This window comes from Macaca nemestrina, chromosome 5 (genome assembly GCF_043159975.1).
Source record: "Macaca nemestrina isolate mMacNem1 chromosome 5, mMacNem.hap1, whole genome shotgun sequence".
NCBI lineage: Eukaryota > Metazoa > Chordata > Mammalia > Primates > Cercopithecidae > Macaca > Macaca nemestrina.
Window position 1 is genome coordinate 98,549,214 of NC_092129.1, and position 17,489 is coordinate 98,566,702.

Here is a 17,489-nt window from a genome sequence, read left to right on the forward strand (position 1 = left end):
AGAAAGCTCATCCTTGAAATAAGTGCAAAGAGTACATTCATACAAATGGACCAAATTGGACCAGTGGGTTCTAGAAGACATTCTTTCTCGCCTGAGAATACCCTGTCTTAGCCCACATTGTCGTTTGCAGAGCTTTCTTTCCTTCTTCCAAAACATTTTTCTCTTTTTACAGTTCTTTACTTGAATAGCTGTGGGAGACATTATAGGCTGGTAGCTAAGAACAGAAGAATCAGAAAACGGTGGGCTCAAAACCTGGTTCCACTGCTTACTAGCCATGCTTCATGAATGTGGAAAAATACTTAACCTTCTAAAATTGCTCCTTTATCTATAAAATGGGATGATAATGGCATCTACTTCTTAGGATTGCCGAAATGATTCAGCAACATAATATTCATAAAATGTTTAGCATGGTCCCTGATCTGTTCTCAATAAATGATAATAATTACCATAATTCTGTCTTAAAACAAGAAATTCCAGCTTCTCAGACGACAACAAGGAGAGCAGCCAAAACATACACTGAAAGGTTTTAAGTGATTTTAAGAAATTCTGCCGGGCACGGTGGCTCATTCCTGTAATCCCAGCACTTTGGAAGGCCCAGGCAGGCGAATCACCTGAGGTCAGCAGTTCGAGACCAACCTGGCCAACATGGTGAAAACCCATCTCTACTAAAAATACAAATATCAGCCAGGCGTGGTGGCGGGCGCCTGTAGTTCCAGCTACTCTGGAGGCTGAGGCAGGAGAATGACTTGAACCCAGGAGGCAGAGGTTGCAGTGAGCTGAGATTGTGCCACTGCACTCCAGCCTGGATGACAGAGTGAGATTCCATCTCAAAAAAAGAAAAAATTCTAAGTTGGTTTGCAAGTTTGGAACCATGTGAGAAATAGACATAGAAATCAGACAGATGGAGAGCAGAACATCAATTTGGTTACCAGTAAGAGCGTGGATAATAGAACATGCCTTTAATGAATGGCCACAGCAGGCTTGTATGGCTTTACCTCTGACTTAAGACAAGGCCCACCACAAGCCTGTTCCTCAAGGGCAGGCCCCTTAAAACACAACAGAGAGCAGAATAGGCAGGCAGAAAAGAAGAGGCTGTGTAGAGCATGCTCAGTTTTTCCTTCCAGGGATGGAGAGAGGCCAAGAGTATAACTAACTGAAGTTCTTCCACAGGGAAAGATAAAGAGTAGAGAGAATGTTCTCACCCTACCCCATCCCCAACGAGAAAGTATTTTCTTATTGGGGTTGCTCTACAAAAAATGCCTTGACTCCCCTGTCCCGCCAAGACATCTTCCTGCCCTAGTGTTCTTCTTTACTTGTCCCTTCTTCTCCTCCATAGTATGATTCTCCAGGTTTGTTCAGGTTCAGATCAACACTCCCATATTCTGCTCCTTGAATTCTGTCCTGATGCAGTAATAACGTACAAAGATACTCATTTGCAAAGACTTTAATTTTCATAGTCCTTCGCTCCTCACAGTATGTCCTCACAACATAATGAGAGTAAAAATATACCAAAAAGACAGGAACCTGGAAAATATCGTATTCAGTCATCCAATCATTTCTGAGTACCCGATATGTGAATTTAGGGTGCTGTGAATGTGGCTGTGAACAAGACAAAATCCTGCCTTTTTCCCATGGGTCTTCCACTTCATGTGGGAGAAACAGGGAAGGCTGTCCAAAGAGGTTTATCTTCACCTGCATGGAATAAACCAAAGACCTAAGTTCCCTCCCACCTCTTCCACCAACTGCCTGTGTGACAAAGTTTCTCTAGGTCTTCATCAAATAAGGTGATAAAATTAGAAAAAGAGGCTGCTGATTCAAAGTTCTCAAAGGTTTCCCTCTTCCTTGGGTCTTTGCAAAGAGAGTCTCTTCCAGACAGTGGTGAGATCAAATACAAACATAGCTCACTTAGCAGGTGTCCGAGGCAGACACTGCTGGGAAACAAAGGAATCCACAAGTCAGATACCACTTACTTTTATTTTAAACAAAATTCCTTCAAGCTCAGTGATCCTTTTTCTAAAGCCAAAGCGGATGGTGCAGCAAATTGAAAGAAGAAACTATAGATGCAAGGACAGAAGGAAGAAGCGAAAAATCATAATGGAAATGTCTAACTTAAATATTACTATAAAACCTTACCGGGTAGAGGAAAAACAGAAGGGGAAATATATGTTTTCAAGAAAATTAAAATTAGAAATGTTTGGTGCTTTAAGGAGCAAATTTCTCTATTCTGGAATATTAATCCGTATTCCCTCATATGCAATTTACCCAGTGAATTTAAGGTTGATTTCTTTCCCAGAAGTTGCAAGCTCAAACGCTTCATGAGTCAAACAAGTAACAAATATGTAAAGTGGCTGAGGGGGTTCAAACTCAAAACACAAAAAAACTCAAACTCAGAGCTGTTTTAAAATTATCGAGGTCAGATTTGTGACCCCATCTTTTTTTTTTTTTTTTTTTTGGAGACAGTTTCGCTCTTGTTACCCAAGCTGGAGTGCAATGGCGTGATTTGGCTCACTGCAACCTCCACCTCTCAGGTTCAAGTGATTCTCCTGCCTCAGCCTCCCAAGTAGCTGGGATTTCAGGTGCATGCCACCACGCCTGGCTAATTTTTTGTATTTTTAGTACAAACGGGGTTTCACCATGTTGGCCAGGCTGGTCTCGAACTCCTGACCTCAGGTGATCTGCCCCCCCCTTCGGCCTCCCAAAGTGCTGGGATTACAGGCATGAGCCACTGTGCCCAACCTTGTGACCCCTATCTTAATCAATGTTTAGGAGAGAGAAAGATACCCCCTGAACTTGACAGTAAAGTCACCCTCTGAGAGTGACCCTAGTAGGAATCAACACATAACAGATGAGATGAAGCATGAATAGAAATCACCTGTCCTGTAATTGGTGTGTAAATGTATGGTTGAGAAGATCCACTCTCTCTAGTCTTAGTCAAGGTAACTAGGGTAAAGTCTCAGGAAGACAAGACTGATTGAAATTAACGAGGCAGGAAGGGAAATTGCTGGGTTGCCTTTCCTACAACCATTCCTTTCCTCTTCTTCACCGAACCTGCCTCCTATAAGAGGCTGTGAAAATGTTAGATACTGCCATTCACAGCCTCTCTTGCAGCTAAGAGTAAAAAGGTGATACTGTTCTAGCCAAGAAAACATGAGGGGAAATCTGCAGAGCACCATCTGGAAAATGTATTCTCTGTGATAATAATAACCACAAGAAGAAAGTTTATCCCTTTGCTATGCACAGAGATTAAGGGGGAAATGGAGACTCTTCAAAGAAAGCACAGGCAAAAACCACATAATTTGAACTTCAAAAGGGTTATTACAAATCTATGTTTACTCTTGGAGAATGCCTTATAGATCAAAGGTTGTATCTAACTCTGTAAACACTCCAAATCAAACACTACAGAAAATTAAAAAATCATGAAACCAGGTTTGGAAAAAATAAAAATTCCAACAGAAAACTATCACACTCACTCAGAAAAGAGTTGACAGTGAAGAGTTTGCTCTGGGACACTGAAGATCCCCAGAGAGGCCTAGAATCTTTATGGAGATGCTCCAGCTGAATTAGATATCCTGTTTACAGCAAATATTATGATGGATTTTGCAACTGCAGTTGATTATCTCTGTCAAAGTATTAGGTCAAAGCAAAATATAGTAAAATTTTAACCACTTCTTCAGCTTTCTCCACATGAAAAAGGAACAGCAAGAGACCATTCCAACGTAAGAGTCACCTGTTATTTGCCACTTCAGATCCTCTTAGCCTTACCTTTCTCTGTGGCCTCTGACCTCTTGTTCCAGGTCAGCCCATATTGTGGCAGCCAACTCTGTAAATTTCAACCAACTTCACTCAGTGTGTGCCAATAGCACCTCATTTCATGCACACCTCCGACATCCTGTCCTGCAGCTTTCCAGCTGATGCTGGGTATGAGACCCCATGGAACAAACAGTGTCTGCATATGTACATTCAGGGAGTGCAGGGGGATTAACACCCGCTGGAAAGATTCTTTGACCAAAGGGAAACAGGAGCCAACAAATAATTCTCCCTTTAACACATCGGAGGACTGTCCTGCAATTATATATATCCTTTTCAATAACATTTCCCCAAGATCAAGGGATCAGTTGCTCTTAACAGCCATCCTCCAATTGCATTTCCCTCCTTTCCTGCCTCACTCTACTTTTCTCTTATTCCTGATTCCTACTAGGGAATTGCACTCCCTAATAAAGTTGTAGCACATAAGCCTTCGCCTCAGGCACTGCTTTCTAAGCAACAAAAGCTCAGAATGTATTCGTTTTCTTATTAGTGTATAACAAATTACCACAAACTTTGTTGCAGAAAACAATCCCTGTTTATTAGTCAGGTCACAATTCTGTAGGTCAGTCTACCCCAGTGCAGTTGGGTTTATAGCTCAGGTTTACACAAGACTGAAATCAAGGTGTAGGCTGAGTTGTGTTCTCATCAGGAGTTCAGAATCCTCTTCCAAGCTCACCTGGTTTGCGCAGAATTCAATTCCTTGCAGTTGTAGGGCAGAGGTTCCCATTTCCTTGCTGGCTATCAGCTGGGGCCTGTTCTGAGCTCCCAGAGGCTACCTGCATTCTTTATCACAGGACCCCCTCATCTTCACAGCCAGCAATGGCACACTGAATCATTCTTATGCTTCAAATCTCTCCTATCCCAGCCAGGCACGGTGGCTCATGCCGGTTATCCCAGCACTTTGGGAGGCCAAAGTGGGTGGATCACCTGAGGTCAGGAGTTTGAGACCAGTCTGGCCAACATGGTGAAACTGTCTCTACCAAAGAAAAAATAAATAAATAAATAATACAAAAAATTAGCCGTGCATGGTGGCAGATGCCTGTAATCCCAGCTACCCAGGAGACGGAGGCAGGAGAATCACTTGAACCTGGGAGGCAGAGGTTGCAGTGAGCAGAGATTGCACCATTGTACTATAGCCTGGGCAACAAGAGCAAACTCTGTCTCAAAAAAAAAAAAAAAAAAAAAAAAAAAATCCCTCTTACCTCTTTTTTTTTTTTTTTTTTTTTGAGACAGAGTCTTGCTCTGTCACCCAGGCTGGAGTGCAGTGGCCGGATCTCAGCTCACTGCAAGCTCCGTCTCCCGGGTTTAGGCCATTCTCCTGCCTCAGCCTCCCGAGTAGCTGGGACTACAGGCGCCCGCCACTGCGCCCGGCTAATTTTTTGTATTTTTAGTAGAGACGGGGTTTCACCGTGTTAGCCAGGATGGTCTCGATCTCCTGACCTCGTGATCCGCCCGCCTCGGCCTCCCAAAGTGCTGGGATTACAGGCTTGAGCCACCGCGCCCGGCCCCCTCTTACCTCTTGATGTCTGACCCCTAGATCCAGATTTAAATGATTCACGTGATCAGTTCAGAACCACCTGGATAATCATCCTATCTGAAGCTCCACTGACTTGGAATTCTAATCACGTTAGCAAAATCCCTTTGGCCATATAATGTAACATACACCCTCACCCTTGAAGGGAAGAGGATTATACAAAAGCAAGAGTCATTGGGGATCATCTTAGAATCCTGCCTATCAGACAGTTGGTATCAAGGGGTGACCCTTGAGAGCAAACCCTTAGGATGAGATTTTGGTGCTAGATTACTCAGAGATCTGAAAGCAATAGGGTTTCTAGTATTAGTGGTAAGTGAGGTGGAAGTTCCCAGCACGCAATGATAGTGCAAGAACTGTCTTTCACCTGAAATTAATTGATATTAGGTGGCGCTAGAAGGTGAGGCAATGAGATATGCAATGGCTGTGGTACTTAAAAAGTATGGGAGCAGTTATGACTGAAAATTGTGGAATGGCCTTACTGCTATTAACAGAATCAAAAGCCTTGAAAAAAGAAAATGATAGACTCAGGACAAACTACTACCAATTCAAAGCTTGCTTTGAAAGCCAGAGGGCCACTGAGATAATTTTAAAAATACGTTTATCTCCTGTCACCAAAGGGCAAAGCTGCTAGGGAGACAAGCGCTGTGCCTCTTTCTTAGTGGTAGCGGGTGTGAGATGCAACCTCTCATTTTTTATCTTGGAAGGGATGACCTGGCATGCTCCAGACCACTGGATCCCTACAAACTTCACCAATGTAACAAGCCCCTGAATATTCATGAGATTTATCTCCCACTCTCTAGTACACATGATTCTACTAGGGCATTGGTACTTGCCACTCTTTGTTCCTCAGGTCCATTTAGTAAGATGCCATATGGTGATCTGATAATTGTCAACATGACTGAAGCCCCTATAATAGAAAGCAGAAGCATTTACATAGTTCTGGGCCAAGGACATGAATGTGTACTGCTGTTCTTCTCATGAAGGTGAATTACTTCGGATCTTTCCTTTTAAGGGGATTGAGAAGTATGAATTCACTAGATCAATAGCTGCTTGTCAAGTGCTAGAGGTTGGGTTGATCTGAATCAGTAAACATACCATATACAAGAGAGCAGGTATAGTTGGGATTAATACCCAGTTAAGTCTATGGAAGTCTACGCTCTGTCATGATCCATCCAGATTTTGCAGGAAACATGCAGGTAAAATGAAAGGAGGAAATGACGGTAACCATAACAACTGTATCTTTTAGGTCTTTCATAGTGGTGCCAATCTCTGCAATTCCTTCTGGTATGCACTATGCTTCTGATTTATAATCTTATCTGATGGGGCACAACAGTGGGGAGGAGTAGTTTCAGAAGCTTCCACTTGGCCTTTTTAAAATTCTAATGGCCCAAACTCTACTGATTAGGGAACAACTATGAGGATTCTTCTAGTGCTAGGTATATCTCTAATGCCCTCAGGAACTGAGAAATAACAAGATCAGGTCACAGACCCATTGGACCCACTATAAGATAGATATGGGCCAGAAGTCCATTTAACACATGGTCCCTAAAATCACACACACTATCTGGAGGTGCATGACAGAGTCTGGGGTTCCCTGGTGTCAGTGTCCACCTAAATCTCTTGTCTAAAAATATTTGAATCTGAGTCTTCTCTTTTTCCCTGTGTAGTTACTCTGACAAATGTCTACAGGTGTTTCCACAAAATGAATGAGGGAAATATTTACCTATCCACTTGTGTTATAAAGTCCTTCCACAAAAAGACTAGTTCTCCCCTTCAAACAAAGGGATCTGGATCTCTGAGTTACTTAAATCTAGCAACAGGGTGAAGGACCATAGTTATCTTTTGCAGTGCCTAAAATTAGCCTTCTACTTAACAGCTTTCTTTTTTTTAGATTAGCAAGTTGAATTACATCCTAATTAGCTATCTATCTCATTCCTAGGAACACTATGATTTATTAGGCAATCACTAGAGAAATCTGCAAGCTAGGGTGCCCTGTTTGCCACACTAGTCTTGTTTTCTTTTGATGGTTCTCTTTTTCCTCCTGATAGCTAAGTACCAACATCTGACCTCTACCATTCTGGAATACCATCATCCCCATTTTGATACTATAAGATACAATTCCATGGCAATATGGCCTACAGAAGAGGACCACCACTGAGTTTCTCCAAGACAGGTCTCCTGTAACTGATGAATTCCTTACTGCCTTAATGAAGGGAATCTTCTCAGAGCCCTCAGGGCAACATAATCAGAGGATGAATGTTCAGCTTTTCCCCTGATCTTCTGAAGATACACTCCTCAGTGTCATACCAAGGAAGTTCGGTGTCTTCACCAAATCTTCATCGGTCTTTCAGTTCATTATTGTATCCAGCTTTGGTTCAGGGCATCAAACAGATTATTTAGATGGCCTTACATGTCCTTTGCCAGGCCTGGTGGCTCATGGCTGTAATCCCAGCACTTTGGGAGGCTGAAGTGGGCAGATCACTTGAGGTCAGGAGTTCAATACCAGCCTAGCCAACATGGTGAAACCCTGTCTTCACTAAAAATACAAAAGTTAGTCAGGCATGGTGGCACGTGCCTGTAGTCCCAGCTACTTGGGAGGCTGAGGCAGGATAATCGCTTGAACCCAGGAGGGGAGGCTGCATGAGCTGAGATTGTACCACTGCACTCCAGTCTGAGCAACAAAGAGAGGCTCCGTCTTTTTAAAAAAAAAAAAAAGTGACCTTACATGTCCTTCAAATAACATTGAATCCCTAAGTTTATAAGTTCCCAGTAAACCCTACCCTATCCAGACTTATATTCTGCTCTCCATAGCCCAATTCCCTCAAGATTTACTCCCTCATGTTCCTCTAGTCCCTGCTCATACATATTAATCAGATACAGAAATTCCTCCAGTGCATATTTTTCTCCTGGAGCAAGAACTCTGCATCTCTGTTTGAGCTGTGCTGACACCTGACCCTTGTTACTGACCCACAGGCAATGAGAGGTAGCAGGGGTGGCTCTTGAGAAAAGGCACCTGCCTCAGGCAAGCTCAGTACATAGTCTCTAAGCAAGTGGCGGCTCCTCTCCTTAGCAATGAGAAAGGAGTTTTTTTTTTCTTTTTGGTTTTTTTTTTTTTTTACCATCCCAAAAGTTTAAGAGGATTTGAAAGATTCAACATTCTCAGGCTTGGGCACCCAAATATTCCTATCCTAGATATCAGGGTTGCACTCGTTGCCTATCAGAATCCCGACTTTGACATGAGAGACCAGGCAAAGCTGCAGGCAGAATTTCCAAAGTTACAATTCTGCCTTCCTTACAGTTAAATCCTAGTCCTAATATTCAACAGTCTTCCCTGCAACTACAGAAGATTAGTCTCCTTAAATTCTACCATGGAAGTCTTCTGTCCCACACCTGTGTTTTCCCTTTCTGAAGGTCTCCAAAGCAATCCATAAAAGCCACACAACTTCACAGTCTTTATAATTCTCACTGTTCCTGTACCATCCAAGTGAATAACAACCATGTAACTTAGTGCTTCTCCTTCCACTGATATCTCATCCCAATTTACCATAAATGAGTTTTAGTAATTTTGATGTGATCACATGCCAGGATTTATCACCATCCACATAATACCTGTAATGGGGTTTTTATTGCCATCTGACCAGTGAGTGACCCAGCTCTAAATTCCCATGATGACAGCTTGCTTTCTAGTGTCATTTCTGATACTGTCTCACCCCCGGTTTGCCTGAGACTTGGACCCAAAACAAAGTCTGGGTGCAGGTGGTTATTTGGGAAGTGATCCCAATGAGCAGGATTGAGGAGCAAGTGGGTGAAATCGCCCAAGATGCATCTCAGAACTGTTTGCCAGGTACAAAAGATGGAAGCTTTTGTTCATTGGCTCCCATCCCCAACTGGTCAGAGATGACCTCATGAATATTAACTCCCTTGAACTTCTTGTTTACCCTGCATGAGTGTCCAGAAATTCTGTGGATACCACCACTCAGTGTTAGAGAAGCTCTAGGGCAGGAACCAGAGGCTAAAATAAGGCACTATCAGAATAAGACTGCATGCAGCTAGTCTAAACCTATGAGAACTAATCACCAAAGCAATGCCTAGAGTAAGAGGCGGGGCCAAAAGGATGTAAGATGCACACAAGAAGTGTTCAAAATTATTATATTTGATAAACTCAAGCCAAGGTGATTCAGACCAAAAATACTTAATGTGTAGGGCTGGACATGGTGGCTCACACCTGTAATCCCAGCACTTTGGGAGGCCTGGCGGGAGGACTGCTTGAGTTCAAGAGCTCAAGACCAGCCTAGACAACATAATGAGACTCCGTTTCTACCAAAAAAAAAAAAAAAAAAAAAAGAAAAAGAAAAATAGCCAGACATGGTGGCATGTGCCTATAGTCCCAGCTATTCAGGAAGCTGTGGTGAGAGGATTGCTTGAGTCCAGGATGTCCAGGCTGCAGTGAGCTGTGATCACCCCATTACACTCCAGCCTGGGTGACAGAGTGAGACCCTGTCTCAAAAAGAAAAGAAAACGAAAAAAAAAAAATACTTGTGTGTGTAAGAATGCTGAATCCTAGCCGGGTGCAGTAGCTCACGCCTGTAATCCCAGCACTTTGGGAGGCCGAGGTAGGCAGATCACAATGTCAGGAGTTCAAGACCAGCCTGGCCAGCATGGTGAAACCCCAACTCTACTAAAAATACAAAAATTAGCCAGGCGTGTTGTTGCGTGCCTGCAGTCCCAGCTACTCAGGAGGCTGAGGCAGAATTGCTTGCACCCGGGAGACAAAGGTTACAGTTAGCCGAGATGGTGCCACTGCACTACAGCCTGGGTGACAGAGTGCCACTCCGTCACCACCCCTCGACTAAAAAAAGAAAGAAAGAAAGAAAGAAAGAAAGAAAGAAAGAAAGAAAGAAAGAAAGAAAAATACCAGAAAAATCACTAGCTTCTTTTCGCTATTTTTGAAAACACTTGAAAATGCTGAAATGTCTTACCTCATAGAAGCAAGCATTAGGAGACGGGAATGAGAGGTGACAGCATGCTAGCAGCCCTCACTCTCGGAGCCTCCTCGGCCTCGGCATCCACTCTGGCAGCGCTTGAGGAGCCCTTCAGCCCACCAAGGCATTGTGGGAGCTCCTCTCTGGGTAGGCCGAGGCTGGAGCCGGCTCCCTCTGCTTACCGCGAGGGGCGGAGGGAGAGGTGCGGGCGCGCTGCGTGCGGCGCTCGCGGGTCAGCGTGAGTTCCGGGTGGGCATGGGCTCAGCGGCCCCGCACTCGGAGCAGACAGCCGACACCGCCGGCCGGGGCAGTGAGGAGCTTAGCACCCGGGCCAGCAGCTGCAGAGGGTGCCCCGGGTCCCCCAGCAATGCCAGCCGGCCAGCAGTGCGCTCCATTTCTTGCTGGGCCTCAGCTGCCTCCCAACGGGGCAGGGCTTGGGTCCTGCAGCCCGCCACGTCCGAGCCTCCCCTCTGCCTTGGGTTCCTGCCCAGCCCGAGCCCCGCGACCAGCGCCGCCCCCTGTGCTGCGGAGCCGGGTCTCATTGACAGCCCAAGGGTTGAGGAGTGCGGGCGTGCAGCAGTGCGGGACTGGGGGGCAGCTCCCCCTGCAACCCCCTTGAGGCATCACTAGGTGAAGCCAGCTGGGCTCCTGAGTCTAGTGGGGACTTGGAGAACCTTTTTGTCTAGCTAAGGGATTGTAAATACACCAATCAGCACCCTATGTCTAGCTCAAGGTTTGTAAATACACCAATCAGTACTCTGTGTCTAGCTCAGGGTTTATAAATACACCAATCAGTACTCTGTATCTAGCTAAGCTAGTGGGGACTTGGAGAACTTTTCTGTCCAGCACTCTGTCTAGCTAAAGGATTGTAAATGCACCAATCAGTACTCTGTGTCTAGCTCAGGGTTTGTAAATACACCAATCAGCACTCTGTCAAAAGGGACCAATCAGCTCTCTGTAAAATGGACCAATCAGCAGGATGTGGGTGGAGTCAGAGAAGGGAATAAACGCAGGCTGCCAGAGCCAGCAGTGGGTCACCTGCTACACTGTGGAAGCTTTGTTCTTTTGCTCTGCAATAAATCTTACTGCTACTCTCTCTTTTCGTTTATTCTGCGTTTATGAGCTGTAACACTGTGAAGGTCTGCAGTTTCATTCCTGAAGTCAGTGAGACCGCGAACCCACCAGAAGAAACTGCAGCCACAAATGAACATCTGAAGGAACAGACTCCAGACACACTATCTTTAAGAACTGTAACACTCACTGTGAGGGTCTGCAGCTTCATTCTTGAAGTCAGCGAGACCAAGAACCCACCAATTCTGGACACAGAGAGAAGTCAAGTCCAGTATGTTATTGTAGTTTTAAAACTATCTACAGCTGGGTGTAGCAGCACATGCCTAGTCCCAGCTATTCAAGAAGCTGAGGTGGGAGGATCACCTGAGCCCAGGGAGTCGAGGGTACAGTAAGTCATGATGGCACCACTGCACTCCAGCCTGAGTGACAGAGTGAGACGTTGTCTCAATTTAAAAAATAAAAAAAGCCAGGTGCGGTGGCTCAATCCTGTAATCCCAGCACTGTGGGAGGCCAAGGCAGGCGGATCACTTGAAGTAAGGCGTTTGAGATCAGCATGGTGTTTCAGATGGTGAAACCCCATCTCTGCTAATAATACAAAAGAAATAGCGGGGCGTGGTGGTAGGCACCTGTAATCCCAGCTACTTTGGAGACTGAGGCAGGAGAATCGCTTAAACCTGGGAGGCAGAGTTTGCAGTGAGCCAAGATAGTGCCCCTGTGCTCCAGCCTGGGCAACACAGCAAGACTTTATCTCAAAAAATAAATTAATTAAATAATTAAATAAAACTATGTACATGTGCTTACTTTGTAAAAAATAAAAATTCAGTTTTAAACAAAGGCAGTTCCTAAATAATAATAAAACTATGTCGATACTACTGAATTCCCCTTTTTGACTCTGACCAATAAGAGGGAAAAATGCCCAGATACACTCTGGAGTCTGTTGAGACTTAGGTGGCTTCCATTCCAGAATCATTGCCCAAGGCCTTGGCAACTGCGTGTGGCTGGCTGAATGCTTTGACTCAGCATCAAGCTCCAGTTGGCTCCAAATGTTTGTTCATCTTTGAGAGACCCCAGTATATATGAAACTAAATTCACAAGGCCATCTTTTTTCCTCAAACATTAGTACGTTGTTGAAAGAATACATTAAACTACCACCTTTGTACTTAATTTAGGGAGACCATCCCAATATTTTGAGAAAAGTAAACATTAATTTAACTTGATCTGTGAAGTTATTAAAGATAAATTAAAACACAAACATAAAGCCACTGTCAGCTCTTTAAAGGTGGTGTGTCTCAAGCTGTTCTCTAGATATTCAGCCAAAAATTGGAAGTCTTATCTTACTTTAGGGTTAGATTTAAATGTTAGCACATTCAGAGAAAAGCACACAGTCCAATTTTCCTGGACAATCCTCAGGAAGACTCTCAGGAAATTTTACAGAGACAGGTGTTGCTCCATTGTTGGAACAGCTTGTTGTCTCTTGAGTGGAGCACTGAATGAAATAACTGACCTGCATTTGGGGTTGTAAAAATTAAATGTCTTTAGAAATAGAATTGTGCTCAGTTTGGTGAGATTTTCACTCTATGAGAAGCCCTCGGGTACTGAGCTGAGCTAAGGAATGGCTTATTCACGTGCTCCCTGGAAGGAATGGTGGGTAGATTCTCCCATACTATTCAAAGAATATTTCTCTTTCTTTTTGTGGAATATCTAAGATACACAATTAAATGCATATATGATACAAAATAAGTGCAATTTTGAATGAAATGAGAGATAACCTAAACAGGTACAGTAGAAATACATTTTCACAGTACAACAGTCTAGATGTGCAAAGATATAATTTTCCTTGTCTATGGCTGGAATTAATTTTAGCTCTCAAGATCCCATTGTCTCTGAGAGCAGAAAACTTAGTTGTATCCATTTCGGGGACTCAAGTCACTTCCATCTTAAAGATGTCATCTTTTAAGATTCTCTTCCTGGCTGGGAATGGTGGCTCACGCCTGTAATCCCAACACTTTGGGAGGCCAAGGTGGGAGGATCAGTTGAGGTCAGGAGTTTGAGACCAGCCTGGCCAACATGGTGAAACCCAGTCTCTACTTAAAAAAAAAAGAAAAAAAAATTACAAAAATTAGCCAGGAGTAGTGGTGCATGCCTGTAATCCCAGCTACTCAGGAGGCTGAGGCAGGAGGATCACTTGAACCTGGGAGGTGGAGGTTGCAGTGAGCTGAGATCGTGCCACTGCACTCCAGCCTGGGCAACAAAGCAAGCCTCTGTCTCAAAAAAAAAAAAAAAAAAAATATTTTTCTTTCACTTTTTTTTAACCTCCTTTTCTTCCCAGACTAATCTAAATTCCAGGGGGGTTACATATCATCCTAGCATCAGGGGAGCATTGTTCCATGTGTTATCTCCCTCTTCACCAGCTTTCCTGAGGTGTGGCTTGAGCAGCAGCCTCTGTCTCTGTTATGTTTATGGTCAAGGTCAGGTTTAGATAATCTGTGCTCTTTGCTGCTTGGGTGCTCCAGGACTGCTTGGAGACTGTGTGGTCTTTCTCTCTTTGTCTCACAATGGCACTGCTGATCCTCCACCCTAAATAATCTCTATCTCTTTATTGATATTCTATACTTGGTGAGACATCATTATCATACTTTACTATAGTTATTTGAACATATTTTAAAGTAGGTGGTTTAGATCATGCCCACCCAGGGATGAAAAAAAAAAAAAAAAAATCGCTGATTTAAAGTTTTTAGTAAGTCCTGTGCCTGAGCTTCTTCAGGGAGCATTTCTGTTGATTACTTTTTTTTTTCCTGTGTTTGGGCCATACTTTTTATTTGAAAGTCTAGAAATATTTGTTAACCGCTAAACTAGACATACAAAATACAAATAAAACAAAATATAAATTTAAAATGTGGTAATTCTGGAAATTAGATTCTTTGCCGTGTTCAGGATTTATTGTTGCTGGTTTCTATTTCCTGTTGTTTAGTGACTTTTAAGAAATAATTTTGGCCGGGCGCGGTGGCTCAAGCCTGTAATCCCAGCACTTTGGGAGGCCGAGACGGGCGGATCACGAGGTCAGGAGATCGAGACCATCCTGGCTAACACGGTGAAACCCCGTCTCTAATAAAAAATACAAAAAACTAGCCGGGCGAAGTGGCGGGCGCCTGTAGTCCCAGCTACTTGGGAGGCTGAGGCAGGAGAATGGCGTGAACCCGGGAGGCGGAGCTTGCAGTGAGCTGAGATCCGGCCACTGCACTCCAGCCTGGGCGACAGAGCATGACTCCGTCTCAAAAAAAAAAAAAAAAAGAAATAATTTTTTAATATTTGTATTCTTGAGGCTGGGTGCGATGCCTCACACCTGTAATCCCAGCACTTTGGGAGGCCAAGGCGGGTGGATCATCTGAGGTCAGGAGTTCGAGACCAGCCTAGCCAACATGATGAAACCCCGTCTCTACTAAAAGTATAAAACATTAGCTGGGCGTGGTGGCTGGCACCTGTAGTCCTAGCTACTCAGGCGGCTGAGGCAGGAGAATCACTTGAACCTGGGAGCCAGAGGATGCAGTGAGCCAAGATCATGCCACTGCACTCCAGTCTGGGGGAAAGGGTGAGACTCTGTCTCAAAAAAATAAAATAAAATAAAATTTGTATTCTTTTTTATGTATAGCTGGTAAGTCTCTGCTCAGTTAGCTTAGTGTTCATCTAGTGATTGGACAGAGATGTTCTTAAACTTTTGGAATGGATACTTCTCCCAGTCTTTGCTGAGGGGCTCTGTGTGCATGTTGAGGCATGCCTTCAATATTTAGCCAGGCAGCTGACAACTTTGCCTTAGGCTTCACTTTCTGTAGAGCCTCAAGGTCAGCCAGAGGTGACAGCTTAAGGTTTTCTCAGGTCTTTCCCAAGCATACACACAGCTCTTGTTAGCAGCAGCAAATCCATATGAATCTGCAGCACCTCAATTCTTGCCTCCTCAGACGAAATAATTCGCCTGAGGGTATAAGGCAGACCAAGGCAAGTTTTAGAGCAGGAGTGACAGTGAACGTTTATTTAAAAGTTTTAGAGCAGGAAAAAAAAAAGGAGGACAAGCAGGAGACTTCAGAGATCCAAGTGTACTGTTTGACCTTTGACTTGGGGTTTGTACGTTGGCATGCTTCTGGGGTTTTGCATCTCTTCTCCCTAGATTTTTCCTTAGTGTGGGCTGCCCGCACGTGCAGTGGCCCGCCGGCACTTGGGAGGGGCCGCATGCGCAGTGTCTTTACTAAAGTTTTGCACATGCTTATCTGAGGCATTTTTTTCCTTATTAGTCAAGTGTTCCTAAAGGAAGGTGATATACCAGTTAAACTTCATCATTTTGCCCCTTAGTGCACATGCTTGAGCCTACTCGCCCAGCTCCTGAGATCTTATCAGGAAGCTGCTGATCACCAGTTTCAGGTGTTTTGTGTCTGTTGGGATCCGGCCTTTCCCTGGCACTAGCTGCAACCAATTATTATTTTAGACAGTTCAACAACTACCTGACCATCACCTGATGGTTGCCTGACATTCCTGGTGGGGTGGGAGGCCCACCCTGCCTTGCTCACGTCTGCCTAGCTACCTACTCTAAAACTCTTAGCATGCACAGAGCCCTACATATGCGCATGACCTTCTAAATTCCCCAGAAATATGCTAGGGCTTTTCAAAATCCCTGTAAACATCTCACTCCTCAGTTTTTCCTTTTAAGCTTTTTGTTTAACCTATTGTTTGCCCCAGCTGTTATCCATTACCTCAGGCAGCCAAATAGCTAAACAATCACGTTTAAATATTTTCAACAAAACCCCATCTCAGGGGGAAAAGGTCTTCTGCAGTGACCCTGGATCAGCCCCAAGTTAGGTTAAATAAAGACAGTCTTGTAAATAGGTCTTCAAGAGAACCATCAGATGTATCAGATAATGACAATTTTCTTTGAATGAGGCATTAAAGGCGCTGGGACCCTGTTCTGCCCACTCCAATGGCTACCACACTGCTGGTTTTCACTGTGATTGTGAACTCTTGGTTTTTAGGCTGCCATGGGCTGGAGAATAGAGGATGGGAACAGAGCAAGTTAAAATGCCCCAAATCTCACTATTCTAATTGAGATTTAGCTGTTTTCTACTAAGAAACTTCTACTAATTTCTCTATTATTTACCTGAATAAATGTCCCTGGATAGCTGAAAACCTTTGATTAATTTTCAGAGTTTGAGAAAAATTTATTCTGACAATCTTTTTTAGTTTTCTTGCTGCCTTGACAGAGGAAAGAATTTTCATAGGCCCTGCCTTCACCATTTTCTCTGATGTTGCCCTGTTACAGACTTTTGACTTAATAGGTTTTTAAATACAGACTTTTAAAACCGTTTTAAAATGCAAAGCTAAGCAATGACTATTTTGTTTTCAGGTATGACTGCTCTCTCTCAGGATAATAATAACAGTAATAATAAAATATGTTGACAGCCATGGGCCAAGCACCATTCCAGTAATTTTACATGTATTATCTCGGTCCACCTTCAAAATAACTCTATTATATAAACACTTTTTTTTTTTTTTTTTTTTTTTGAGACAAGGTCTCACTCTGTTGCCCAGGCTGGAATGCAGTGGCACAATCACCACTCGCTGCAGCCTTGACCTCCCAGGCTCAACTGATCCTCCCACCTCAGCTCCTGAGTAGCTGGGACTACAGGCACAGCTCACCATACCTGGCCAATTTTTAAATTTTTTGTAGAGACAAGGTTGCACTATACAGCCCAAGCTGGTCTTGAACTCCTGGGCTCAAGTGATCCTCCCACCGCAGCCGCCCAAGGTGCTGGAATTACAGATGTGAGCCACCAAGCCTGATCAACAGATACTACTTTATACCAGTTTACAAATAGTGAAAATGTGGCATACAGAGTTTAAGAAACTTCCTTAAGATCAATAAGAACCAGCCGGGCATAGTGGCTCACGCCTGTAATCCCAGCACTTTGGGAGGCCGAGGCGGGCAGATCATGAAGTCAGGAGATCAAGACCATCCTGGCTAACACGGTGAAACCCTGTTTCTACTAAAACTACAAAAAAAAAAAAAGTAATTAGCCAGGCCTGGTGGTGGGCACCTGTAGTCCCAGCTA